This window comes from Tachyglossus aculeatus, chromosome 9, assembly GCF_015852505.1.
Source record: "Tachyglossus aculeatus isolate mTacAcu1 chromosome 9, mTacAcu1.pri, whole genome shotgun sequence".
Taxonomy (NCBI): Eukaryota; Metazoa; Chordata; class Mammalia; order Monotremata; family Tachyglossidae; genus Tachyglossus; species Tachyglossus aculeatus.
In genome coordinates, this window is record NC_052074.1 from 59936827 (window position 1) to 59960036 (window position 23210).

The 23210-nt window shown below is 42.9% G+C and overlaps 1 protein-coding gene across 2 annotated transcripts in view; it reads right to left on the bottom strand.

Annotated features, from left to right (window-relative positions):
- The window catches only part of SESTD1 (SEC14 and spectrin domain containing 1), an 85346-nt gene extending 63206 nt beyond the window's left edge, over window positions 1-22140 (bottom strand). For both annotated transcript variants that reach the window (XM_038751396.1, XM_038751394.1), the window contains exon 1: window positions 22071-22140. The gene's annotated coding sequence lies outside the window, so the exon portion shown is untranslated. The remainder of the gene's footprint in view (window positions 1-22070) is intronic.
- Between the last annotated feature and the right edge of the window lie 1070 nt (window positions 22141-23210).

The window sequence follows — 23210 nt, forward strand, 5'->3', positions numbered from 1 at the left end:
TTAAGATCCATAACCATAAGGGCAGATATCAAGGACGGAGCAAGCACGACACTGTTTCTTTGGTGCCACTGTCGGAAATGGAATTCTAGGCTTGAAAGAGCCATTCCCATGATCAGGAACTGTGTTGATTGTGCTTTCTGTTTATTCAGCTGTAGCCTCTCTTTCAGTTAGAAAGTTTAAGGAGCAACTAGAACGATTTACCCAGGGCCTAAAGTCACTCCCTGGCAATGCCAGGTACTTCTGAGAGGACGTTAACTCTTTCATACTACTCTGCCAGAAAAGCACATCTCTTTGGAGGTTCCTTTTATCGTGGGCTTGTGTTTATTAAGCGGAATTCCTTTTAACATTCAAAAGACAAAGCCTGATTTTGGTCCTGATTATGATTCCGAAGGCATAGTACTGCAGCTTTAATGTCTGGTTCTAATTGATACCAAACAAAAGTGCACAAAATCCCTTTGTTCTCCAACACAAATGTGTGTGGGTAAGCGTGTGTGTGCGAGAACGTAATCAGATTAAATAGATCGATCATACTTCCTGAGCACTTACGGAGGCTCAGCCCGAAGAGAAATTCCCTACTTTTACCATTATACCTAACCAAAGTTCTCTTTAAAACCTTCAGCTTCAAATTGCCCTTTTTCATGAACACATCTCTAACTTATGAAGTACACTGCTGTGTGACTGTTGGTATGTAAATTGTCTCTTTTCACCAATAAAACACAATCACTGTCTCTATCTTAGGTTTATCTGCTGTTTTTGTTTTATTGATTCCTTCTGCTGCTGTTTGCTAACTGAAGGGAGAGTTCATTCTCATTTCTTCATCAGAGTTGAGTATAATACAGAGGTGACAGGTGCATTTTTAGAATCCTCTAGGTACACAGAGTAAAATCTACCCAATTTGGATTAAAGGAAGAAGAGTTCAATTTGAATTAGTGAAATATATACATTATCAAAGTGGTTTGGAAGTTGACCCAGTACTGTGTTTGCCTCTCAAAATCTCATAAATGTTCTAAATATCAAGCTCAGTTTCTAGTGCTTGTTTTAATATGGTATTTATTAAGTGCTTACTATGTGACAGGCACTGAACTCAGTGCTGGGGCAGATACAAAATAATTAGTTTGGACACAGTCCATGGCCCACATGGGGCTCAAAGTCTTAATCCCCATTTTACAGATGAGGTAACAGACACAGAAAAGTAAAAAGACTTGCCCAAGGCACGCAAAGGACAAGATGCAGAGCCAAAATTCAAACCCAAGTCCTGACTCCCAAGTCTGTGCTTTAGCCACTACGATATACTGCTTCTCTTGAGCGCCCACTAATATCCTCTTGGTTGCCTTAATTCTTGGTTGGTGCAACAAAGGAAAATCTCTTTAACATTGACTTTGTGATGTGAAATTGCAGTTAAGAATCTCAAATATTCTCATTGGCCTACTCCACTATTAAATAAGAGCTTTTTGATTAATTGGAAATCAAAGTCTCCCTGTTGACTAAGAAATGGTCCAATAACTCAGACATCAGAGAGATTAGGGAAAGAAACAATGTGTAATTTGAAGAAATCAAATTTGGCTAAAAATGGAAACGCTACAATCACAACGTATAAAAGAAAATAGAAACCATTACAAATGTAAGAGATCGTAAGCTAAGGGAACAACTGAATTGTAAAACTACAGACTTGCTGTCTCCCCTAATTACAGGGAGCTTTAAAACAATGCCTATCCAAGATGACAGTCATCAGGATTGCGACAACATGTTGGCACAAATTTGTGTGGCATGTAAAGACAGGACTCATCAGTAGAAATGTTTCACTGAAACACAAAAGAACCACTGCGGTATTTTCGCTCTTCGGTCTCTCCCGTTAACCTTCTGATAATGAACTTGGTTCGGCCATAATTCTGCTACTGAGTTCTTGAATTCATCAGAATTATGAAACATTCTTCCAACTGCAAAATGCGAGCCTTCCTGGATATTTTTATCAAAAGTAACGGGTTGGCTGCGTCATGTCAGATCGGTGAATACTCAATACAGGGCTAAGCAAGGACTTGACCCCCTTATGTCCACATCTGCAATTTATTAATTTATTTTGATTAATACCTGTCTCCCCTTCTAGACTGTAAGGTCATTGTGAGCAGGGAATGTGTTTGTTTATTCTATTGTACTCTCCCAGGTGCTTAGTATAGCGCCCTGCACACAGTAAATGCTCAACAAATACCACTGAATAAATGAGTGAATGAATGAGGTGCTCAATCAAAACAATCCATTAATGGTATTTAATGAGTGCTGACTGTGTACAGAGAGAACTGCACTTAACATTTGATAAAATACAACAGAGTTGGTAAAAAAAAAAAGTTCCCTGCTCACGAGGAGCTGACAATCTGACTGACGCAGTTTAAAGCCCTGCCAGTAATTTGCTCTAGATCTTTGAAAGTGGGTTAAAAATGTCCAAATGAGTCCACATGCTTGGATTTTACAACGCTCTGTGAGATTAACAAATGTATAATGTGGATACTTTTCCTCTCTGGGCCTCAAATTCCTCCATCTGTAAAAGAGTGGAAATTCGTGGTTCCTTTCAGCTCTTTGAAAATACTGACCCTAACTGTAGTCCCTTAAAGAGGGAGAAGATCGGTTTAAGTCTCCCCTGACAATATAGGTGGAAAGGTCTGTTTACTGTTATATTGTACACTCCAAATGCTTTGTACAGTGCTCTCCACACAGTAAGTGCTTAATAAAGACAGCTGAATGAGTGGATAATAATAACGGTATTTGTTAAGGGCTTACTCTGTGCCAGGCACTGTACTAAGTGCTGAGGTAAATACAACCAAACCAGGTTGGACTCAGTCCCTGTCCCACATGGGTCTCACAGTCCTAATTCCCATTTTATAGCTGAGAGAACTGAGGCCCAGAGAAGTGAAGTGACTCATCCAAGGTCTCCCAGCAGACAAGCGGTGGAGCCGGCATTAGAACCCAGGTCCTTCCGTCTCCCAGGCCTATGCTCTATCCACTAGGCCATAGGCCACAATGCTTCTCTAGCAGTGTGAATGAATGAATGAATGAATGAATGAATGAAAGATGCAGGGGGAGGGGGAAATAAGGTGGATACAACAAGTAGTAAGAAATGGCCTAAACCTTTACTTCTTCCCCCTTGCAGAGGACAGGAAAAAAAATGTGCAGCATCTTTAAGCTGGAATACAAGCAATGAAGTAGATCTGATGGACATACGCAAATCAGGAGTTGGTGAGGGGAGAGGAGACGTGAGCAGAAATTGTCTCATACAGATAAACTGTCCCTTCCAGATAAATGATGCTAACTTATAAGGGCAACCACTGCCCTCTCTTTCAAATGATGTTAAACTCCATTTTCTACAATTCATGTTTACTCCTCTCTGAAAAGCATGAGGGAGGTAGACTATTTGACAAACTGACAGGCCTCACTCTGCCTTCTAAAATGAATAGTGAAGAAAAAAATGATTTCCCCTTCCTTCCTCCGGAGAACAATTTAGCAGTCACAAAAACAAAAAGGACTTTGTCTTTGTCCTCTTTATTTCCAGTTCCTTCTCTACTCTCTGGCTTCTCTCCATTCTTTTATCCTTCCTCTCCCTGGCCTTTCTCCTTCGCCTTTGCTCTTGCTTCTATTATTAGAAAGAAAAGCACGGCCGGCCTCTTGGAAACACTACTGGTTTTATGGACAGGGAGTGTGTCTGCTAACTCCTTTGTACTGCATTCTCCCAAGTGCTTAGTACAGTGTTCTGCATGTATTAAGTGCTCAATAAATACCATTGTTTGACTGATATCTGATGCCTACCTCATTTCTATCTTATGACACTTAGGTGTGTGAAGCCATCAATAAATCCTGTCAGTAATACCCTCACAATATAGCTAAAATCTGCCCTTTCCAAACTGCTACCACATTAATGTAAACACTTATCCTACCATGCCTTGATTATTGTATCAGCCTCCTTGCTGACCTCCCTGCCTCCTGTCTCTCCCCACTCCAGTCCATACTTCACTGTCCACATCATTTTCCTTCAAAAACGTTCAGGCCATGTCTCCCCATTCCTCAAGAAACTCCAGTGGTTGCCCATCCACCTCCACATCAAACAAAAACTCCTCACCATTGGCTTTAAAGCACTCAATCACCTTGCCCCCTCCTACCTCGCCTCGCTACTAGCCTCTACAACACAGCCCACACACTTCGTTCCTCTAATACTAACCTTCTCACTGTACTTCGATCTCATCTATCATGCCACCGACCTCGCGCTCTCTGAGTACTTTAATTATTCAATATCAAAATAAATATTCTGAATCACTCGCCAACTAAACTTCTCTGTAAACTATTATGGATCGAACTGCTACTGTAAATGAAAATGTAAAAATACGATACTAGGTTTTCCAAACCACTGTAATCCCACACCTCCCAGGTTAAAAAAGTGGTTAATACTACTATTATGCCTACCACTCTTGTACAGAGGAGGTACATGGGTCTCCAAGTCCCAATCCTGTAAGTGGGAGAATATTGGAAATATAGAAGAGTGATGCAATGCTTCAAGGAAGTGTGTAAAGGACTACCCTGTCCCGGGAATAAGTTCCCTCTCTACTGGACGCTCCTTGCGTGAAGAAGATGAGTCTAGCAACTGTTCCATTTTACTCTCCCAAGCGCACAATATTGTGCTCTGCACATAAGAACCGCTCAATACATACCACTGATTGACTGACTCATTTTGACTATAGGATGCATATTGGGGATGATTCTGGTTGAAAGGTGGATAGGCATCTGATTGTGTCCTTTAAAATGTCTAGATCGCTATGTCTATTTCGTTGCCCTTTCCAGTTCTCCATCCCCCGTGGCCCACCAAAACTTCCCTCAGAAGAATCTGACCCTTGGATGAACAAGCTCATCAAATAGGGCCTGAACATCTCTGCAAACAGCAAACCTCTTCTCAGTATGTGCCCAACATTTTGTGTAACAGAAATGCTTAGTACAGTGCTCAAGCACTTAGTACGGTGATTTGCACATAGTGAGTGCTCAATAAATATGATTGAGTGAACTGAATGAAATGTGTGTCATATGCCACAAGGGCACAGGGCACACCCAGTTTTCCTCAGACATGAGGGTAGTGACCTTGCCTTGTGCTACTCATCCATTCCCAGCCCACCCACTCATTCAATCATATTAATTGAGCGCTTACTTGTTCAAAACACTGTACTAAGTGCCCACATGCACACGAGCGGTTTCTTTGATAATGCAGCAAGCCGGGCCAATCAAATTTATTGAGCACTTACAATGTGTGAAGGGAATATGTTCTATTAATAATAATAATAATAATAATAATGTCATTTATTAAGCGCTTACTATGTGCAAACAAATAAATACGATTGAATGAATGCAAAGCACTGTTCTAAGCGCCAGGGAGGCTACAAGGTGATCAGGTTGTCCCACAGGGGGCTCACAGTCTTAATCCCCATTTTACAGATGAGGTAACAGGCACAGAGAGTTAAGTGACATGCCCAAAGTCACACAGCTGACAATTGGCGGAGCCAGGATTTGAACCCATGACCTCTGACTCCAAAGCCCATGCTCTTTCCACTGAGCCATGCTGCTTCTCTATTATATTCTATCTATTATACTCTCCCAAGTGCTTAGTACAGTGCTCTGCACACAGTAAGCACTCAATAAATATGACTATTTGCACAGCACTGTACTAAGCACATATACAGTAAGCACATAGTAAGCACTTTAATACCAAACAAAACAAACACCGGGCTTACAGTCTGGGGTGGGGCGTATACCATGGGGCAGATCCTCTGAAACTTCCGTCCCTTCCTCTTGAGCCATACCAGCCCTCTGCTTATGTCCCCTCCCCAGTCCGACCCAAGACAGGTCCAAGAATATATTTTTCCAAAATGTTTTCATCTTTACATAATCCACTTTCGGTGTTGGAAAAAGTAAAGCTCTAGGAGCAAGATTCTGGTTGAAAGGCAGGTGGGATCAGGGGCTATTTTGTGTGTGGGACGATGATGCAGAGAGCTGTTTGACTGTCCTCGAATCAAAGTATTATCCGAAGCTCTGCTAAAGTTGGACCGTGCTCTCTCCCATTAACGGTGGGGGAGCACAGGTTGTTGCAAGTCCATGAATAGTAATAACAATAATTGTGGTATTTGTTTAGTGCTTTCTGTGAGCCAGGCACTGTACGAAGCTCTAGGGTGGATACAAGCAAATCAGGATGGACACAGTCCCTGTCCCACGCAGGGCTCACACCCTCAATCCCCATTTTACAGATAGGGTACCTGAGGCCCAGAAAAGTGAAGTGACTTCCCCTAGGTCACACAGCAGACAAGTGGCAGAGAGGGGATTAGAACCCAGGTCCTTCCTATTCCCAGGCCTGGGCTTTATCAACAACGCCATGCTGCTTCTCATGAAGGGAAGCTTCCTGGAGCTTTTGTGTCAAGATGGAGAGGGAGGAGGGAAAGGGCGAGTGTGTTCCCTCCTTGCACCGAGTGCTGTTTGGTCAGGGCGAGGTTCCTGGCACACACTGACAGGGAATCTGGCATCGGCGTTGGGGAGGACATCAGAGCTGGGAGTACGGAACATGTCTACCACCTCTCTCCCAAGCGCTCAGTACAGCGCTCTGCACACCGTAAGCGCTCGATAAACACCACTGATTGATTGAGATCGAGGCGGGCAATGGGATAGTGGGCTGCCACCCAAGAAACGCTTTGTGTCTACAAGCATAAGTCTAAGAAGCAGCAAGGCTCAGTGGAAAGAGCCCGGGCTTTGGAGTCAGAGGTCATGGATTCAATTCCCAGCTCTGCCAACTGTTAGCTGTGTGACTTTGGGCAAGTCACTTCACTTCTCAGTTACGTCATCTGTAAAAATGGGGATTAAGACTGTGAGCCCTCCCTGGGACAACCTGATCACCTTGTAACCTCCCCAAAGCTTAGAACATTGCTTTGCACATTGTAAGTGCTTAACAAATACCATTATTATTATTATTATTATTATTACTTTGACCACAGAACAAGGTTGGGAGAGGAGAGGGGAAGTCGCTCTGTCCCATGCGGCTTCCAGAATGAAGTGCGGCCCCCTCGGGAACCTTCCACAGGAGTGCTCAGGGCCCAGCAAAGCCAGCAACAACGTTGGGAATGAGCAAGACAGAGGGCCCTGGCCGGAATCAAGAGTTGGGAAGGGATTTAAGCCAAGTGTCCGGGCAGTCTGTGAGGCCATAGGCAGAGCCTCAGTGTCACGTTCTGCTCCTGCTTTCCGGAAGGCGGACTTGCTGGGTATGCAGTGTAGCCTACCGCTGCTTCTCACCTCATTCTGACAGGAAGAGTGTAATGTATTACTAGGATTGAGTTTCAGCTAGCCAAGCGATTTTTTTCAATCATCTCCTCAGCCAAGAAAAATTCATTCCATTCGCTCAAATGCGGAGGGCGGCATTCTGGACAAAGCCCGCATTAAGGAAAACACATTTTCAAAAACGCACCCCTAACCATCACATCGTGCCTTACCCAGACAGACATGCGTTATCAGAAGACTGCCCCCTAATTTTCTTTTTTTAATGGTAGTTAAGTGCTAACTGTGTAGCAAACACTGTTCTAAGCACTAAGGTTGATACAAGTTAATTAGGTCAGACAAAATCCCTATAGGGCTCACAGTCTAAGTAGGAAGGACAACTGGTTTCTCCATTTTACAGTTGAGGGAACTGAGGCACAGGGAAGGTAAGTGACTTGCCCAAGATCACACAACAAGCAACTGGCAGAGCCGGGATTAGAACTCAGGTCCTTCTGTCTCCCAGGCCCATGTGCTCTCCATTAGGCCACACTGCTTCCTTAACAGCATTCTATCCAAAACATGTAGTAGAAAGACCAATTATGGAAGAAACTGGGCAGAGATCCTCTATAACTATCCCTCTGTATTGAACTTCCCCAGCTCTTAGCACAGTTCTCTGTACATAGGAAGTGCTTAATAAATACCACTGATCACTACTCTTAAGACTCATGATTTTTACATTATTTATTAAACACCCTCCCACCCCACACCCAGACTTTTCCTATTTTATCTTTTCCTAAATCCCCAACTCACTCAGACTTTGCCAATACTGGGAAAATACTTATCTATCTAATTTCTTAAGAACCACAGTGCTTTAGCAATCAATCTTATCTCACGATTTAAGAAATGATGGACTATTAGTACTATACTTATCTCTTAAACGAACACAAAAGAAACTCTTCAACCTTCCTATGAAAGTAAAGCATTATTTACACTCTGTAAATCTGATATGCCAATATCGGATACTGTAACCATTGTAGGTGATCCATATGACAAGGTAAATTTAGGCTTTAAGCCATATTCCCTCCTTCAGTCAGGCACGGTAAAGTTCTATGTCCCAGGGACTAGTATAAAACTGGATTACGTTTTTAGTTTTAAAAAATCAATAATCACAAGTACAAAATGTGCTACTCTTGGACTCTACAATATGAACATTTATTTCATATTGTTGCAAATATTTCCCCAACTGACATTTTTAAACCTCTTGAGATTGAATTTGAAAACTATTTATCTTACACCAAGAGACATCAAGGACAGTGTAACAAGTAGTTCAATGACTGAATTTATCTCATTTGCTGCGGAACCTGGACTTAGCAAAATAAATTAAGGAAGCTTTGAACTTTGGCCCTGAATTTTCTCACTCTGTGAGACTGAGGAAGAGTATCATGCAAATATTTTTTTTTAAATGATGTAGCAGTAAAGAATTCTTCATTGACCATTAGCTTCCATTACGCCCTGAGTTTCAGGGGACCAAGAATTTTACAGAAAATGCAAATAGCTACAGGTGCTTTTTATGAATCTCATTCTATTAATTTGTCCAGATCCAGGGAAAATAAATGACAGACTCCTTGAGTAAAATGGATGTCAATTGGTCCAACTCCTCTGTCCAAGCTTTTTTAAACTGGGATTAAAACCTTCATGATAGGAAGTGCCATAATTTTCCCCTAGAGCTGGCACAAGTGTCCATCTCTTCCATACACTGTAAGCTCTTTGCGGGCAGGAATAATAATAATAATTATGGTATTTGTTAAGCACTTACTATGTGCCAAGCACTGTTTGAAGTACTGAGATAGATACAAGGTAATCAGTTTGGACACAATTCCTGTCCCACATAAGGCTCAGAGTCTTAATCCCCACTTTACAGATGAGGTAAGAGGCACGGAGGAGTGAAGTGACTTGCCCAAGGTCACACCGCAGACAAATGGTGGTGCCGGAATTAGAACCCATGTCCTCCCAGGCCCAGGCTTTTTCCATAGTCCAAGCTGCTTCAGGAATCAGGTCTTCCTCCTCCATGCAAGTGAGTGCTCGGGGCAGTGATTTGCACACCGTAAGTGCTCAAAAATACTACTGATGGATTGATTTTTCTAAAAAAGAGTATTATCCCCAACTCCCCACTCCTCAAGACCCTCCAGTGGTTGCCCATCCACCTCCGCAACAGGCAGAAATTCCTTTCCAGTGGCTTGAAAGCAATCAGCTCGCCCCCTCCTACCTCAACTCACTCATTTTTCTACTGCCACCAAGCCCATACACTCGACTTTTCCAGCCCAGCATAGCTCACTGGGCCCCTATCTCACTGCCGACCTCTTTCCCACTTCCCCCCTCTAGCCTAGAAATCTCCCCACCCCCTCATAGACACCAGACCACCACTCTCCTCACCTTAAAAACCTTATTAAGGTCACACCTCCTCCAAGAGGCCTTCCCCACTTAAGCACTTTTTTCCCAGTTCCCTTTGGCCTCAACCATGCACTCAGATCTGTGATCTTTGGGTACCTGGTATTCACTTCGGCCTCAGCCCCATTCATTCAATCGTATTTATTGAGTGCTTACTGTGTGTATAGCACTGTACTAAGCACTTGGGAAGTATAAGTTGGCAACATGTACAACCGGTCCCTACCCAACAGCGGCCTCACAGTCTAGACAACAAAACATATTAACAAAATAAAATAGAATAGTACATATGCACAAGTAAAATAGAGTAATAAATATGTTCAAACATATATACAGGTGCTGTGGGGAGGGGAAGAAGGTAGGACAGGGGGATGGGGAGGGGCATGCCACTTATGTACATATCTATAAAGTATATATTATAAATTATTTATACGAATGCCTGTCTCCGCCTCTAGACTGTAAGTTCATCGTGGGCAGGACAAGTGTCCACCAACTCTGTCGAACTTTACCCTCCCAAATGCTCAGCACAGTGCTCTGCGCACAGTAAGTGTTCAATAAATCCCATTGATTGATTATTCTCCCCAATGCTTAGAACGGGGCTCTGCACACTAAGCGCTCAATAGATACCATCAACTGATTGATTCTTACAGCAGCACCTGCTGCCTGATATTTAGAAGCAGCACGGCCTGGTAGATAGAGAACGCGTCTGGGTGTCAGAAGGACCTGGGTTCTAATCCCGGCTCCGCCACGTGTCTGCTACGTAACCTTGGGCAAATCACTTGACTTCTCGAGGCCTCAGTTACCTCATCTAGAAAATGGGGATTAAGACTGTGGGTCCCATGCGGGTCAGGGACTGTATCTCTGACCCGAGGAGCTTCTACCCACCAAAGGGCTTAGAACAATGTAAGCACTTAACAAATACATCATTATTATTATTATTTCCCAGAAGCCTGCATTTCCCAGAGGTAGTGAGAATGAGACCCAATCACTTGGACAAGCAGTTTTTCCATTCTGCCCCATTCAGTCAATCGTATTTATTGAACGCTTACTTTGTGCAAAGCACTGCATTAAGCACTCCTTCCCGAATATAAACGTTCTTCTTACCTTGCTAATTGGGACCGTTCCCTCTTGGCTGTAAGCTTGCTGTGGGCTGGGAACCCATCTGTTATTAGTGTGCTTAGTCTCCCAAGTGCTTAGTACAGTGCTCTGCACACAGTAAGCACTCAGTAAATACAATGGATGGATTCATTCCTTTTGGGGCACCCTTCTGAAACACTTTCCCTGCCAGTCGCTCTGAAAGACCTTCTTCTCCAGCTTCCTCCACGTTGATGAACGGGGTGAAAATGCTCTCGGGCCCAGGGTCGCTTATGGGCTTTACAGAATGCACTTTGGACTTGTGTGGCAGTTTGCTTTATGTGTTTATGGAAGCTTGGCTATTCAGTGAACCAGAAGACCTTACCCGTTAGGCTGTGTGGGTGGTAACTTCTTGCTGTAACCTGTCACTTTACTTCTCTGTGCCTCGGTTCCCTCATCTGTACAATGGGAATTAAAGACTGTGATCCCCCTGTGGGATATGGACTGTGTCAGATCTGTTAGCCCAATCAATCAGTTGGATTTACTGAGCGCTTGCTGTGTGCAGAGGACCGTACTAAGCACTTGGGAGAGTACAATATAACTGACACATTCCTGGCCCAAAATACGTTTACAGTCTAGCTTTACAGCCCAACATTTAGCACAGTGTCTGGAACATTGGAAGTGCTTAACAAATACCATAAAAAAAAAGAAAAAAGAAACTGCCTTCATTCTCGGAGAATGGAATCTGTATCTGACACCTATTGAAGAGTTTAGCGTCCAAATCAGTCGGTCATATTTACTGAGCGCTTACTGTGTGCAGAGTACTGTAGTAAGCACTTGGGAGAGTGCGATACAACAATAAGCAGGCACGGTCCCTGCCCACAACGAGCTTACAGCCTAGATAGAGGACTGACAGTCTACGGCCCAGAGGTCCTATTGTAAAGTAAATTCATTCCCAAAATAATCCCACATTGCTCTTTTAAGTCACCTCGAGAGACTCCAGTGCTAATAGAGTCAAACACGCCACATGCAAAGTGCTAATGGGATTGAGCAGGCAGGTGCTGATAAAATCTAACAGATCAGACAATTCGTTGACAACCGTTCTTTATGACAGACATGCTGTCAACCAACCCCAGTGCAATCACCCGCGGGTAGATAGAACATGATAGCAAGGTGGCATCATGGGGCCAAGCACGTGAAAAGCGTGACCTAGTGGATAACCACATTCTTCGGCTCCAAGGCCCGGGCTCTATCCACTAAGCCATGCTGCTTCCCACTTCAATTTGGCATATTTATGTTTCTGCAGGCTCTGAGCAAGACGATGAACTATGTTCTTACATTATGAGCCCCCTGATGGGCGGGGACTACGTCTAATTCCCATCTGCTGTATCCTCTCAATCGTATTTATTGAGCACTCACTGTGCGCAGAGAACAGTACTAAGCACTTTGGGTAGTACAACAGACACAGCGTGGCTCAGTGGAAAGAGCCCGAGCTTGGGAGTCAGAGGTCATGGGTTGTAATCCCGGCTCCACTACTTGTCAGCTGTGTGACTTTGGGCAAGTCATTTAAGTTCTCTGTGCCTCAGTTCCCTCTTCTGTAAAATGGGGATTAAGACTGTGAGCCCCATGTGGGACAACCTTGATTACCTTGCATCCCCCCAGCGCTTAGAACAGTGCCTGGCACATAGTAAGCACTTAACAAATACCTATATATATATATATATATATATATATATATATATATATATATATATATTTATATATTCCCGGCCCATGACGAGCTCATGGTCTTCCTGAGCTTAGTCCAGTGCTGTGCACAGAGAAAGAGCTTAAAAAAATACTCCTGCTGTAATGTAGTCTCTCCCCAGTTTCCCACAAGATTCTGCAGACTCTGCCATTCTCTCACCACAGAACTGCACTTCCCACTAAATCCTCTTCTGGCAAGAGTTGGGCATTCTTTTTCCAAAACAAACATATTTTTTCATTCAACTGTATTTATTGGGTGCTTACTGTGTGCAGAACACTGTATTAAGCGTTTGGGACAGCACAATGTGACAATAAACTGACACATTCCCAGCCCAATACAAGCTTACTTTGCTAGAGGAGGGACCTGGGAATCAGCAGGACCTGGGTTCTAATCCCAGCTCTGCCACTTGTCAGATGTGTGACCCTGAGCAGGTCCCTTCACTTCTCTGGTCCTTAGTTACCTCATCTGTAAAATGGGGATTAAGTGTGAGCCCCATGTGGGGCAGGGACTGTGTCCAACCTGATTACCTTAGCACAGTGCCTGCCACATAAGCGCTTAACAAATACAATAAAAAAGCCTAAATACCTCTTTTTCTGTGTCTATAGATAGGTATATAGCAATTAAAACTGAAAGGTAAATTACTTCAAATGTCAAATTATGTTAGCTGTTATTAAAAATCAATATATAATAAAAACATAAGTCAGCTAGCCTGGTGGAAAGGACATAAGACGCGGTGGGCGGGAGGGATGGAGGGGAGGGGGACAGGAGTTTGGGGATTCTGGTCCGAGCTCAGCCATGTGACCATGGACAAGTCTGCTCTGGGTCCTGAGCCTCAATGTCCTCATCTGTAAAATGGGAAGGTCTATGTGGTTCAGAGACTCTGTCCAATCTCATAACTGCGAACCTCCCCTTGTGCTTCGCACATAATAAGTGCACAGAAAAGACTGGAATTATCATAATTAATATTGTTACTGATCCTAGAGCAAGCACTTGAACCTAAAAGCACACTGTATTCTATTCTTCTTATTAAATGAACCAGGAAAAGTGAAACAAGCCAATTAATTAGTAAATAACAACTGAGGATCTAGTCCAGTGGTATTCACCAGTGGATACATAGTAAATTTTTAATTCAGCCCTGAAAACTGTTTATTTATTAAGTTTAGCAAAATGCAAATTGATCTACAAAACTTGCAACGGCCTCATCCATATTTACTAATGTCATTTTCGTCTTTGGACTTCCTGCCGCACTCTAAAGCGCTGGGGTAGATACAAGTTAATCGGGTTGGACACCATCCCTGTCCCACATGGGGCTCACAGTCTAAGAAGGAGGAGGAACAGGCACTGAATCCCGACTTTACCGTTGAATAAACAGAGGCATAGACAAGTGAAGTGACTTGCCCAACACCACGTTGTAGGCAAGTGTCACAGAAGAATTAGAACCCAGGGCTTCTGACTCCAAGACTTGTGCTTTTTCCACTAGGGCACACCACTTCCAATATACCACTGGGATAACCACTTCCATATTTTTGCCAAGAAAACTCTATGGATACACCACCAGAACGATTACAGATGGAGAGATGGGAGAGATGTGCCCATGGAGTCGCTATGGGTGGGAAACCACTCGACAGCAAAAGACAAGAAAACAGAATGTCTACTCACAAATGCTTAGAGAGCCAAGATAAAAAAAAAAGGAAAGAAAGCATAAAGGAGACTCAAAATACACTAGCCAAGAAGAACCAAAAAGTAACTGGAAATCAGCAGAAAGTGTAGGGAGAGCATCTAGCCAAATCAACCAATCGACTTCATTTACTGAGCACTTTACTATGTGCAGAGCTATGTACTAAGCACTTCTCGAGAAGCAGCGTGGCTCAGTGGAAAGAGCACGGGCTTGGGAGTCAGAGGTCATGGGTTGAAATCCCGGCTCCGCCAATTGTCAGCTGTGTGACTTTGGGCAAGTCACTTCACTTCTCTGTGACTCAGTTACCTCATCTGTAAAATGGGGATGAAGCCTATGAGCCCCACATGGGACAACCTGATCACCTAGTATCCTCCCCAGCGCTTAGAACACTGCTTTGCACATAGTAAGTGCTTAATAAATGCCATTATTATTATTGGGAGAGTACAATACGATATAGCAGAGCTGGTAGACATATTCCCTGCCCACAATGAGCTTACAGTCTAAAAGGACCCGTTCCTAAATCTCTCTGAAGTCCCTCCTTCATTTCGTATTGTGTTAACTGTCAAAGAGATGATAAAATTATGTTTTGACTTGAGAACTAATACTATTAATCAATTACTGGTATTTATTGGATGCTTATTGTGTGCAGAGCACACTGTTCTAAGTGTTTGAGCGAGTAGAGTTGGTGGACACGATCTCTGCCCACTAGGAATCTTCTAAGGGAGATAAGGAAACAAACTATAGCTAGGGGAAGCAAAAGAAACTAAGGCTATGTACTGGAACCTCCTTGTTAAATTCTACATCTCTGTTATGAATACTGATAAGTTCAATACTTTCTGAAATTTGCAGCGTCCATTCCGAAGGAAAAGAGGGTGTGATTTAGAGCCAGCATTCAAATCTTATTAGAGGAAAAAAAACTGTTTACAACTTGAGGAGTGGCAGCAGCAGGCCAAAATGTTGGCTAGTCACCCAGGGCAGAATAATGTTACAATCTACTTCCAAAAAAATAGGGTTGCCAAAAAAAAAAGTGTGACTGATCAACATGCAACTGTTTTCTGAAATGAAAAATGTTAAAGTGTGAGAAGATTATGAAACAGTATTTAATAGAGAAGCAGCGTGGCTCAGTGGAAAGAGCCCGGGCTTTGGAGTCAGAGGTCATGTGTTCAAATCCCGGGTCCGCCACTTGTCAGCTATGTGACTTTGGGTAAGTCACTTAACTTCTCTGGGCCTCAGTTGCCTCATCTGGAAAATGGGGAATTAAGTCTGTGAGCCCCATGTGGGACAACTTGATTACCTTGTATCTACCCCAGACCTTCGAACAGTGCTTTGTACATAGTAAGCGCTTAATAAACGCCGTCATTATTATTTATTATTATAATAGGAAAATAAAAAGACCTAAGAGGGCAGGGATCATGCCTACCAAATACTGTACTCTCTCAAGAGCTTAGTACAATGCTCCGCACATAGTAAGTGCTCGATAACCATTGACTGATGAGGGTTTTATCTCCAAAATCTTAATCTTTCCTAGAAAAAAGATTAATTTGGTTTTAAAGGCTTCCAAAAGTGATAGCGCTGAGTATGAGTAGAGTATAAAGGTGGGAATTGGGATGACAATCAATCCATTGGTCATATTTATTAAGCACTTTGGAGAGTACAGTATAACAGAGTTGGTAGACACGTTCCCTGCTCACAACAAGCTTACAGTCTAGAGTGGGGGACAGACTAATATAAGTAGATAAGTTACAGATCTGGACTTTAGGGCTGTAGTGCTGAGGGAGGGGAGAATAAAGGGTGTAAATCCAAGTACAAGGACAACACGGAAGAGAATGGGAAAACAGGATAAGAGGGCCAAATCGGGGAAGGCCTCTTGAAGGAGATGTGTTTTTAAATAAGGTTTTGAAGTGGGGAGAGTGATTATCCATCGGATACGAAGCAGGGGAGTTCCAGGCCAGAGGCAGGGCATGGACAAGAGATCGATGGCAAGATAGACGAGATCTGATGTACAGTGAGTAGGTTGGCCTTAGAGGAGCGGAGTTTGTGGGCTGGGATGTAGGAGGAAATCAGGGACATAAAATAGGAGGGGGCAAGATGTTTGAGCGCTGTAATAGTAAGGAGTTTCTCTCTGTTTGACATGGAGGTGGATGGGTAACCCCTGGAGGTTCTTGAGGAGCAGGGAAACACGGATTAAATGTTTTTGTAGAAAAACAGTCCAGGCCGCAGAGAGAAGTATGGAATGGAGTGGGAAGAGACGGGAGTCAGGGAAGTTAGCAAAGAGGCTGATGCGGTAGTTGAAGCGGGAGAGGATAAGTGCTTGAAGTAACGTAGTAGCACTTCAATGAGCTTCCTTAATGTCTGCTAAAGATGGATTTCGTTTTACCGCTATCAGAAGTCAAGAGCCAAACAGAGTGCTAAGCATCCTGTGGATGTTTGTGACATTCCTCATGATTCTGAAGGAGATTGTGCCCGAATACGAACATCCCAGAGAAATAGAGGACTAGCAGAGTGCCTCCACTTTTTTTTTTATTGGTATTTGTTAAGCTCTTACTCTGTGCCAGGTACTTTACTAACCACTGGGGTTGGACACAGTGTCTGTCCTACATGGGGCTCACAGTCTTTATCCCCAGTCTACAAATGAGGTGAGGCACGGAAAAGTGAAATAACTTGCCCAAGGTCACCCGGCACGCAACTGGCACAAGTGCTCAATATAGTGCTCTGCATCCAGTAAGCGCTCAATAAATGCAATTGAATGAATGGCAGAGCTGGGATTAGAACCCAGGTCCTTCTGACTCCGAGGCCTGTACTCTTTCCACTAGTACTCTGCTCCCCGGTGTAAATAGCACGTTCTCCCAGGAGTTTGTGAGCTCACAGATGCCCCTCTTTAGGGCAAAAGATGACAACAGTACTTACTATCGATCTAAAATATCTCAATCAGACTCTTAAGCGTCACTCAGTGGGAAGTATACAACAGTAATTAAGCATTAGACGCTTTGAAAACAAAATCCTGGTTTAACCGCAGATTGGCCCTAGTCTGGTACGGGTCCTTAACAACTTGGGTTACCCTAGAATTTAGCAACACCCACTCATCTTTTCTCCCTCTGGCTTTTTCTTTGGCCGGAGTCACCAGCCAAGACGAACTCCTTTAAAGTGGAGCAGGCAGGCAAGAGAGACCCTTATCCTCTGACCTCCTCCTTTGTCCCCCACCCTAGCTGAGAATTGGCTGGGCTCCGGTATCTGTCACCTGGTCAATCCAAGAGCGACAGGACATAAAAATGGATCCCCTGGGGACAAGTGGCCCTGCTGAGAGCTCACCTCCTCCAGGAGGCCTTCCCAGACTGAGCCCCTTCCTTCTTCTCCCCCTCGTCCCCCTCTCCATCCCCCCATCTTACCTCCTTCCCTTCCCCATAGCACCTGTATATGTATATAGGTTCGTACATATTTTTTTTACTCTATTTATTTATTTATTTATTTTATTTGTGCATATCTATTCTATTTATTTTGTTAGTATGTTTGGTTTTGTTCTCTGTCTCCCCCTTTTAGACTATGAGCCCACTGCTGGGTAGGGACTGTCTCTATATGTTGCCAATTTGTACTTCCCAAGCGCTTAGTACAGTGCTCTGCACATAGTAAGCGCTCAATAAATACGATTGATGATGAAGTGGGCCCCACGTCCAAAAGACTACAACTTCCTCCTTGACCTCCTGGTGCAGCCCCACATTTATAGTGCTAAGTAATACTTCTTGATGATGGTGACTAAACCCTCATTTTCTTTTCTCCCACTCCCTCCTAAATTTTCTGGATTTGCTCCCTTTACCCCCCACCCCCGCCTCAGCCCCCACAGCCCTTATATTAATGTCTGTCTCCCCCTCTACAGTGGAAGGTCTTTGTGGGCAGGGAATGCGTCTGTTTTATTGTACTCCCCCAAGTACTTAGTACAGTGCTCTGCCTACAGTAAGTGCTCAATAAAAATGACTGATGGGTGATGAAATGTCTACAAAGCTTGAATTTCAGTGTTTTTATAAGCCTCACTGATTCTCAGGGCATCTCCAACAGCAGCATTTGCCTTTTCCTCGCTCATCCATCTGTCCCCAAATTCTTCCATCTACTCCCATCTTCCTGTTCCTTCCACTCAGCAATTATTCCAAAATAGCTGATGTGAAAATGAAAATCACACAACTTTCTTTCCTAATCCCAGTTATCCTAGTCTCCAAGGGCTCTTTTTAAAAGGCCAAAATTAAGACCCAAAGAATGTCTGAGGAAACATTCCTTTATCATAATTACACCGTACAAACTTACTGCCCGACATTTCTGGTATAAGAAGCTTCCATTTTATAAATATATTTGAAAAACTGTAGTGGAGATTCGTTTATTATAGCACAGGGCAAGAACGAGAAAAATCTCAACTTCTCTGTGCCTCAGTTCCCTCATCTGTAAAATGGGGATGAAGTCTGTAAGGCCCACGTGGGACAACCTGATTACCATGTATCTTCCCCAGCGCTTACAACAGTGCTTGGCATACAGTAAATGCTTACCGAATACTATCATTATTACCCGTTGTTGGGCAGGGACCGTCTCTGTATGTTGCTGACCTGTACTTCCCAAGTGCTTAGTACAGTGCTCTGTACACAGTAAGCGCTCAATCAATACAACTGAATGAATGAATGAATTATATATATATATATATACATATATATATACACACACACATTGTGTATATAGATAGACAGATAGATATACACACACACATTGTGAATACATATATACAGAAGTGGCACATAGTAAGCACTTAAATGTCATCATTATAGACACACAGATACATTGCGTATATATAAATACATATACACCTACATTGTGTAGACATACATTGTGTATATATTTATATACTGTGCTTCTATATAAATTGCGGTTCTATATACATTGTGCGTATATAGAGTGCATTGATATGCATTGTACCTATCCATATACAAATATATCTGTATATACACACACTGTGCATAACAATATAGATATACTGCACACAAGCATTATATACATATATTATAAATGTGTATACACACGAGAGTATATACAATACAATGTGTGTATTATATGCAGTGTGTATATATGCACTATATACATAGGCATATGCACAATGTACACACATATGTAACAATGTATGTGTATATATATACACACACATACAAATACACATATTAATTCATTCAATGGTATTTATTGAGCACTTACTGGGTGCAGAGCACTGTACTAAGTGCTTGGAAAGTACAATTTGGCAACAGATTGAGACAATCCCTATCCAACAAGGGGCTTGCAGTCTAGAGGCACAATGTACACACACACAAATACACACACATACATAAGTACACACATATATACACATATAGAAATACACAAATACATATGCACATAAAAATCCACACACACACACACACATATAAATCCAGACACATATATATATAAATCCACACACACACACACACACACACATATAAATCCAGACACATATATATATATATATATAAATCCACACACACACACACATATAAATCCAGACACATATATATAAATCCACACACACATATAAATCCACACACACACATATATAAATCCACACACACACACACACATAAATTCACAGACACATATTTACATTCACCCCCAACACATATACAAATTCACCCCCCCCACACACATAGATAAATCCAAACACATACACACACATATATATATACAAATTCACACACACACATATATATAAATCCACACACACACACACATATAAACACACACACACATATATAAATCCACACACACAAACATATATAAATCCACACACACAAACATATATAAATCCACACATACACATATATATAAATTCACCCCCCCACACACATATACTTAAATCCATACACACACACACACACATCTATAAATCCATACATACACATATATATATAAATCCACACACACACATATAAATCCACACACATACACACACATATATATAAATCCACACACACACATATATATATAAATCCACACACACACACATATATATATAAATCCACACACACATATATATAAATCCACACACACATATATATATATATATACACACACACACATATATATAAATCCACACACACACATATATATATAAATCCACACACACACACATATATAAATCCACACACACACACATATATATAAATCCACACACACACACATATATAAATCCACACACACACATATATATAAATCCACACACACACACATATATATATAAATCCACACACACACACACACATATATATATAAATCCACACACACACACATATATATATAAATCCACACACACACACACACATATATATATAAATCCACACACACACACACATATATATAAATCCACACACACACACACACATATATATAAATCCACACACACACACACACATATATATAAATCCACACACACACACACATATATATATAAATCCACACACACACACATATATATATAAATCCACACACACACACATATATATATAAATCCACACACACACACACACACACATATATATATATATGAATCCACACACACACACACACATATATAAATCCACACACACACACACACACACACATATATATATAAATCCACACACACACACATATATATATAAATCCACACACACACACACACATATATATATAAATCCACACACACACACACACATATATATAAATCCACACACACACACACATATATATAAATCCACACACACACACACATATATATAAATCCACACACACACACATATATATAAATCCACACACACACACATATATATATAAATCCACACACACACACACACACATATATATATATATAAATCCACACACACACACATATATAAATCCACACACACACACACACACATATATACAAATCCACACACACACACATACACACACATATATATAAATCCCCCCCCCCACATAAATCCACACACACACACATATAAATCCACAGGCGCGTATTATTCATCCATTCAATCAGTGGGATTTCCTGAGCGCTTTACCGTGTGCAGAGCGCTGGACTCGGCGCTTGGGAAGTACAAGGGGGCAACATACGCACACACATTTAGACACACACACCCCCCACAAATATATATCTATATATACATACACACACATACATAAATCAACACCCACGCCCAATATACACACACGTATACATACACACATATATACACACATATACACATGCATATACATACATATGTCTATATATATATACACACACACGTATATACACACAAATCTCCCCCCGATATACACACACACATTTACACACACACACACACACACATATACACATATATATATATATATATATATATATATATATATATATACACACAAATCTCCCCCCAACCGCCCATGCAGGCAGGCAGGCAGGCAGGCAGAGAGAAGGAGGGAGGGAGAGAGGGCCAGACAGCCCGGTCCAGGCCGGGGCCCCGGCGGGCGGACGAGGGCCCCGTGTGACCCCCATCCGGCCGCCGGGCGGGGGCCTCGGCGGCCCTTAACACCCACCAACAGGGTGCTCTTCCTCCTCCTCCTCCTCTTCCTCCTCCTGATGATGAAGAGGAGGAGGAGGAGGAGGATTTTCCGCCTGAACCGGCGGGCCGGACAAAGGCACCCAACCTGTTGCGATGGGTGGGTCTCTGCCCGGGCCCCTCCGCCCGCTTTGTCCGCCGAGGACGAGGACCCGAAACGGCGGCCACGAAGACGACGAGGAGGAGGAGGAAGGAGGAGGAGGAAGGAGGAGGAAGGAGGAGGAAGGAGGCCGCGGGGAGGACGTACCTGGTGGTCGTTGGGTCGGTGCCTGTCCCGGCGCAGGCAGGCCCGGGCGGCGGCCTCGGCCCACTGACCCACTTCGCACACCGCCCGCCGTCACCGCCGACGCCCCGCCCACTACTCATCATCATCACCATCATCATCATCAATCGTATTTATGGAGCGCTTACTGGGTGCAGGGCACTGGACTAAGCGCTTGGGAAGCACAAGTTGGCAACGCATAGAGACAGTCCCTACCCAACAGTGGGCTCACAGTCTAAAAGGGGGAGACGGAGAACAAAACCATACAAATAAAATAAATAGAATAGATATCATCGCCACCATCATCACAATAATGAAGCCATTTATTCATTTTTCACCCATTCGATCGCATTTATTTCTAGACTGTGAGCCCGCTGGTGGGTCGGGACCGTCACTGTATGGTGCCAACTTGGACTTCCCCAGCGCTGAGTCCGGTGCTCAGTAATTGTCGATAAATACGATTGAATGAATGAAAGAATGAACCAGCACCCACCCTCCCTGGCCCCCTTCATCCAATCAATCAATCAATCGTACTTATTGAGCGCTTACTGTGTGCGGAGCACTGGACTAAGCGCTTGGGAAGTCCAAGTTGGCAACACATAGAGACAGTCCCTACCCAACAGTGGGCTCACAGTCTAAAAGGGGGAGACGGAGAACCAAACCAAACATACTAACAAAATAAAATAAATAGAATAGATATCATCGCCACCATCATCACAATAATGAAGCCATTTATTCATTTTTCACCCATTCGATCGCATTTATTTCTAGACTGTGAGCCCGCTGGTGGGTCGGGACCGTCTCTGTATGGTGCCAACTTGGACTTCCCCAGCGCTGAGTCCGGTGCTCAGTAATTGTCGATAAATACGATTGAATGAATGAAAGAATGAACCAGCACCCACCCTCCCTGGCCCCCTTCATCCAATCAATCAATCAATCGTACTTATTGAGCGCTTACTGTGTGCAGAGCACTGGACTAAGCGCTTGGGAAGTCCAAGTTGGCAACACATAGAGACAGTCCCTACCCAACAGTGGGCTCACAGTCTAAAAGTGGGAGACGGAGAACCAAACCAAACATACTAACAAAATAAAATAAATAGAATAGATATCATCGCCACCATCATC